The sequence below is a fragment of the Cibotium barometz genome, chromosome 46, assembly GCF_041138505.1.
Source record: "Cibotium barometz isolate CiBa-2024 chromosome 46, ASM4113850v1, whole genome shotgun sequence".
NCBI lineage: Eukaryota > Viridiplantae > Streptophyta > Polypodiopsida > Cyatheales > Cibotiaceae > Cibotium > Cibotium barometz.
Window position 1 is genome coordinate 45,182,952 of NC_141091.1, and position 8,105 is coordinate 45,191,056.

Sequence of the window (8,105 nt, forward strand, 5' to 3'; positions counted from 1 at the left end):
ATTGTCTAAACGTTTTATTTTATAATATCGTGATTCGTAACTCGAAAAATATGAATATCTCTCTCTTCTTACCCCCCTCTCTCTCTCTCTCATGATACTTCACAACTCTTTCTCTCTCTCTCTCTCATGATACACTTCAAAACACGATAGATGTGTAGATAAGGATTTCTTTTTATTTCTCTAAAAATATACATAATTCCTAATAATTTCTTTTTTCTCCCTCTATTTACTTAAAAATTAAAACAGTACATTATTTTCCTCTTTAGGAACTCACAAAAACATTAAAAATGTCATCTAATGTTTCTTCTCTCTATCTGTCACAACTCTCTCTTCCTCTCCTCACTCTCTCTCTCTCTCTCTCTCTCTCTCTCATGATACACTTCACAATTCTCTCTCTCTCTCTCTCTCATGATACACTTCACAACTCTCTCTCTCTCTCTCTATCTCTCTCTCTCTCATGATACACTTCACATCTCTCTCTCTATCACGATAGGTGTGTAGATGAGGAGTGCTTTAGGATTACAAAACATTATTTTTCTCTCTTTAGGAACTCACAAAACTATAAAAAATGTCATTTAATTTTTCCTCTCTCTCTATCTGTCACACCTCTCTCTCTTCCTCCCCCTCTCTTTCTCTCTCTCGTTCGATAATGTATACACTTCATAAGTAATAATGCACTTGTTGCGGTTGTCTCACGTTTGATAATGTATTGCATGATGTTGAGTTTAGTAATATTGTTTGATATATTCTGTTTTTGTTTGATCATTGATAAGTAATGATACACTTGTTGCTGCTCGCTCACGTTTGATGATGTATTGGATGATGTTGAGTTCATTAAAATTATTTGATATTCCGTTTTTGTTTGAACATTGATAAGTAATGATATACTTGTTGCTGTTCTCTCACGTTTGCTTGATGTTGATTTCAGTAATGTTTGATATTCTGTTTTTTTGTGTTTAGTGATATTTGCTAGATTTACGAAGACGACCAACATGCTTTCCCCCCCGAAGAGCGTAAAATCGTTCTACGAGCAATTCGCATTGAAGCAGTCATCACAGTGTCACAATGTGCTGATGATGTCGTCAAAAAGATTAATGAGTCTGAGATACTCATGCGAGATCTAATAGACCAGATATAGAAAATGCACAGCGTCGGCTTCGAAGCGGAGGCAACGCTGAGTTGCTTGATAGACAGAAGATAGCAGATTTCAACCATCAACACATAACACGAACCATTTTGGGGAGCATGCGTGTAGCATGCAGTGATCTTAGAGATGTTGCCCCACCTGAAGCCAATATGCAATGTCTACAATTATGGGACGTTGTATGGAGCGAGCAAAGAGCCAAGAGCAAGCGCATGAAGGCGTTGGATGCAGAGTCCCTCCCCAAAAGAGTGCGCATTGCCCAGGACGTTGCTGCAACGTCCAGCCAGGCAGATGCAAGTGGTACAGGTGTCATTAATCGTACCATCTACAATTCTATGTGCACACATCTCATTGGCATCCCGCACGAGGCTCTATTCGAAGGGCGAAAAATAGGCTCCGGTGTTTTTGGCACAATAAAAGAGTATACAGTTAAAGGTATATCATTTTTACCGGAGCACATTACTTTTTGCGGAAAGCACTACAAAGGAGAAGGTAGCGCCAAGTTCGAGAGCTTCCATGCAGAGCAGGGTATGCAAGTGCTGCATCCATCGATTGTCCGGTGTATTGCCTTTACAAAAGAAGCTCCTTGGATCACTATTTTCCCGTACTATAATGGCGGCGCTCTTGGTGATACTCTTCTGAAGGTTCCCTTCAGATTCAGTGAGTTCACCAGAGCAATTTTCCGTTTGGATCGAGGATGGAGACAACCCCCGCCTGATAATATTTCTTTCTTTAAGTCATCTAGAACTTTCTAAAATAAAACAAATAGTAATAACCATGCCACATATTATGCATGCCCTGGTGGCAAGAATTGTACATACCGACCTACATCCATTCAATGTAGTGTTGGATTTTACAAAAGAGTTGAAGCCACGCATAGGTATTATCGATTGGGGGTTACTGCTGAGAGCGCCCAAAAAACAGGTATCTCTCAATTTTGTATTTGAAGCAGACAAGAACCCTGAGAAGGTGGCACAGGCAGTCTCCTACGCAGACAGAGAGCGAAATAAACGGCCGTGGATAGCCCCGGAGCTTTATGATCCATTTTTGGCAGATGCATACACTCCTGCATCTGATGTTTTTGCCTTGGGATATTTATTACAAACTTTATATGACTTTTGGCAGAAAGTACAAGAGTTGTGGATGGATAATAGTTCCTATGACAAAGTTACCATGGATACTATTATTCAGAGTCAAAAATTGGATGTTTCTGCCTAATCGCGATGAGCGAAAATCAATTTTGCAAGTAGTTGAATTTTTTAGATCACTAAATACTGACCCAACGAGGGCACAACGTCCTCTTGTAGAGCTATCGGTGTCATTCACCCCAACTTTGTAATGATACAGTATCAAGAGATTAAGTTTCAGGAATGGCATTTTGTTTCTCTCTTCAAAATTTGATGTGTCCATTGTTTGAAATATTATCTCATTGAGTCTTTGCAATATCTCTCTCCTCTTGTGGTGTTTAAATTTATGTTTTCTCTTCAAAATTTGATGTGCGCGCATTGTTTGAAGTATTTTTGGACTCAAGTGGATATTTCTCATTGAGTCTTTGCAATACATATCTCCTCTCGTGGTGTTTAACTTTAAGATTTTGAGAGTAATGGTCAATTTATCTTACGTTGATCTTTACAGTTCATTAAAATCCTAAAGTCATTTATATTTGTGAGATCCCTGTTCCCACCGCGCAACGGATTCGGGGTACTAGCAGCGGAAGTAGCACTTCTTGCGCGAGGCAGGGTCCCACACTCGGGGCCTCGTCCACGGATATCCGGACAAAAGACTAATCCGTCGGTTTTTCCAAAACCAGACCCGGAAAAACTTCCCTTATCCGGAAAACACGGGCGATTCCACCAGGATAATTTTTACTCTAACGTAGTCAAAACCCTTACTGATCAAACAGATCCGACTGTATCTATAAAGATACTTGGTCAGATCAAGGAAGAAACTTGCACTTGGATCATTGGGATCAACGCTTTTTTCCCCACCAAGGAGGCACAGCCGTTGATTCCTATCCATAGAACAATTACTATCCGGGATTTACTTTATCTATCGTAATAACAGAAATTGAGTCTCGATTTACGGATCCATCAGTCCAGCCTAACCCCATCCGATCCCATGGGTTAGCCAACCGCCCAACCACTGTAGTGATGGGATCCAATTTGGAATTTGGTTAGGTTTTGTCCCGGGTACCAAGGAAAAGAGTTCCAAGGCCCCCTAGCCGGAATTTCATGCAAACATAAAACTAGCCACACCACTTACACACCCAATATGAAAATTGCCTTTTTCTTAGCATCAGCTAACTTTAAAACAATCCTTTAATGAAACCATAGTACCACTGATCACAATCTCCCAATTTATCCAGTTGATTCATAATTTCCCATCATTCCTTCATCAGAGTATCTATGGCATCATTGGCAACTAGAACGCTCACCACCTGTCCACACAGGGGCCGTTTCAATAGTTCCTAGCCCATAATACTCAACAATATAATCACTTATCAAGATGGACTCTCGTTGAAGATCAGCAAGATCAACCAACAGATCCATATAAAAGAGCCATGGACTCATCCATTGAGGACCAGCAAGGTCAGTCAACCAGATCCATGCCCGGTTCAAGAAAACAACTCTTACTCCTTGTTTCAATATCTTCCTCGACGCACGCGTGGGTATCCTGGGCGACCCAGAGCCCGAGCACCGTATGGTCAGCACCCTCTAGGATCCTTCGCAGGTGACCTAGCGCTTCACTCATAGGCCGCTTCCTTGGTCCCTCATCCACCGTACCGGAAGCTCACCATTTTAATCGAACCGAGGCTGGTCAAGACCTCGGCCGACCTTGCTACGCGAGACGTCCTCCATTGACTCTCCGTCAGCAGTTGCAACTTTATCAGTTAGGTCTCCACGACCTTAATCACAAGACGGTCAAAATGCTTTCCCAGCATTCTTGACATAAAACAGCCATTTACAAACAGCATTTACAAACAGTTTACAAATACAATTTCTATATTAACTCTCATTTTTCCACATTATCCCTCATGCAATCCACATTACTTATTCCACATTTCATTTATATGTGTACTCATCCAATCATATCATTTTCCATCTCTTCACTTCAGATTCCTTCACATCACATATCATATATTCACATCCATATCCACATCCATACATCCACATCCACATCCACATTCACATCCATACATCCACATCTACATGCTTATCTCCATTTTCACATCCTCATTTATACATCCACATCCCATATCCACATTCATACATACACATCCATATCCACATCCATATCCGCATTCATACATACACATCCATATCTACATCCACATGCATACATTCATTATCACGTCCTCATTCATACATCCACATCCACATACATACATACATACATACATACATCCACATCCACATCCACATTCTCATTCACATCTATACATCCATATCTACATGCACATTCACATCCATACATCCACATCTATATCCTCATTCACATCCATACATCCACATTCATGCATCCACATCTACATGCCTACATCCATACATACACATCCACATTTACATCCATGCATCCACATCCACATCCTCATTCACATCCATACATCCACATTCATACATCCACATCCACATCCACATTCACATCCATACATCCACATCTATATCCTCATTCACATCCATACATCCACATTCATGCATCCACATCTACATGCTTATCTCCATTTTCACATCCTCATTTATACATCCACATCCCATATCCACATTCATACATACACATCCATATCCACATCCACATGCATACATACATCCAATCCACATTCCCATTCACATATATACATCCATATCTACATGCACATTCACATCCATACATCCACATCTATATCCTCATTCACATCCATACATCCACATTCATGCATCCACATCTACATGCTTATTTCCATTTTCACATCCTCATTCATACATCCACATCCCATATCCACATTCATACATACACATCCATATCCACATCCACATGCATACATACATCCACATCCACATTCCCATTCACATATATACATCCATATCTACATGCACATTCACATCCATACATCCAAATCTATATGCTCATTCACATCCATACATCCACATCTACATGCATACATCCATACATCCACATCCACATCTACATCCATGCATCCACATCTACATCCTCATTCACATCCATACATCTACATTCATACATCCATACATCCACATTCATACATCCACATCCACATCCACATTCACATCCATACATCCACATTCATACATCCACATCCACATCCACATTCACATCCATACATCCACATTCATACATCCACATCCACATCCACATTCACATCCATACATCCACATTCATACATCCACATCCACATCCACATGCATCTTATCATATCTTATCACTTCCCATATCTTTTATGCATACCTCTATGCATGAAATTCAGTTATGCTAAAAGTAACACTTTTATAATAAAATATTCAACTTTTATGCATACCTCTATGCATGAAATCCAATATGATAAAAGTAACACTTTTGATATAAAAAAAATATCCTTTATGCATACTTCTATGCATGAAAATTAAAAATGATAAAAGTAACACTTTTGATATAAAAAAATTATCCTTTATGCATACTTCTATGCATGAAAATTAAAAATGATAAAAGTAACACTTTTGATATAAAAAAATTTTCTTTATGCATACTTCTATGCATGAAAATTAAAAAATGATAAAAGTAACACTTTTGATATAAAATTTTTTCCTTTATGCATACTTCTATGCATGAAAATTAAAAATGATAAAAGTAACACTTTTGATATAAAAAAATTATCCTTTATGCATGATATTAAAATTCAATTTCTCCATGATTATAATGAAATTCTTTCAATTAATCTAGGATGATAATTCCTAGAATATGGTAGGAAGTCCTCTTTTTATGCTTTGAATGAAATTATTTTATGCATAATTTTTATAAAAATTTCGCCATAGCTCCGCTGCTATGACTGATAAATCTCAATTTTTTCTAAGGGATAAAGCTTATCATTAAGGAAATAATTAAAATGATCTCTAATTGGATCATTAATCTATAGTGGATTGAATCATCAATATGCATAAACTAAAAGCATAGAAAAAAGCCATTAATTTGGCCTCAAGCATAGCTTAATCTTGGGTTAAGAAAAAGCTTTATGAAAAGCTTGATTTGGATTGAGAACGGGTCATGAGTATGACCATTTCTTGAGTGAGGGAGAGAATTTACATAAAAATCATTAGAATTTAAACATAAATGAAAATTAACTTCAATAGCATTATGTAACTCTTCACTACTATTCAAACTTCAATAGCATTTAAAAAAAAACCATACCAATTAAACTTCTCAAGCTTGAGAGGGGTTGAGAAGAGAGAAACATTGAGAAATTATAGAAAGATCAATATTCACTAATTACCTTACAACTTGCTTGATTCTTTGTTCACGGTAGAGGCCCCCAACCAATCAATTGGTTAAGTATGTTGATGGAGCCACTAATGGGGATTGAAGAAAGAGGGAAGCTCCAAAAACTAGTGAATTATTAAATGAATTCACAGTTCTTGGCTTAGGTGGAGTAGAGTAACGATGCATAAACACTATCTATTTTTCAACAAGGAGGAGGCTTCTATTTATAGGAAAAATTGAGCTCCTAACCAAACAAACTGATTCTAGAATTTTCTAAATCAGTTTGGTCAATATTTGACCATTTTTAGGTCAATTAAGCTAACTTTTTGGAACAAGACTTGAATGAGGAGAGAGGAGAGATGAAATATCTCAATTTTTATGAGTTTAAAACTCTATGCACCTCCTTTAAAGAACTCCCCTTCCTTACATATGTGTCATAATGGAATCATTTTAATATTGCTCATAGTTTTTTTACTAATAAACCTTGTACATTTTCAACTCTTCATCTTATGTGAAATATGCACCTCCTTTAAAGAACTCCCCTTCCTTACATATGTGTCATAATGGAATCATTTTTATATTGCTCATAGTTTTTTACTAATAAACCTTGTACATTTTCAACTCTTCATCTTATGTGAGCATTTAAGGGACTCCCCTTCCTTACATATGTGTCATAATAAAATCATTATACCCAAATTATCTCATATTTTTAATATTGCACATAGTTTTTTACTAATAAACCTTGTACATTTTCAACTCTTCACCTCATGTGAGCATTTACTCATTTTTGGGTATTTTCTTTTTACAAGTTGGATTTATCTCCTCCCTACACATGGATTGATGCTATTGGTCCATAGGAACCTTAATTGGACCATAGTCTAAAGATTTCTGAAAATCTAGACCCTTAGGATAAGGTTCTTTATACCTATTTTCAATTAATTCTAATTGCACATTGAAAAATTCTTTTTGAATTTCTGTTTCAGGGGAACTCATCTGAATTAGAAGAGATATTTTTCTATCCAAAAATATTCAAAATCTGAATATTCTCTCTCTAGGCTAAAACAGATAGAAACAAGGTCTTTATATTTCTGAAGAGGGATTGATTACAGGGAAAGATACTAGACATCAAAAAGGGGGTGGGGGAGGAATCTTACATTCTACCCCACTTAAAAAACGCGAGATGTCCTCATCTCGCAACTTGTGATAATTTCGCAAGATTCACGAATATGAGACTTAGAGAAAAATTTTAATCAAGATTAACCACCAAGAAACGTCTTAAAGAGAGCAAGATTCAAAATAAGAACAAGATTTAAACTTTATTCATTCTCGGAACTTGTACAGTAAAGATAGAATAACTCTTTACACTTCCATAAGCCCGTCCATCATATGATCACAAAAGCAGTCCTCACAAGCTGCACAAGTATAAGGTAACTCATCTATGGGAATGATTCTGTGGGTTATTGCTGCGCCTATCTCAGTGGTATGAGGTGTTCTAACAAAAGGACCTCTGAGA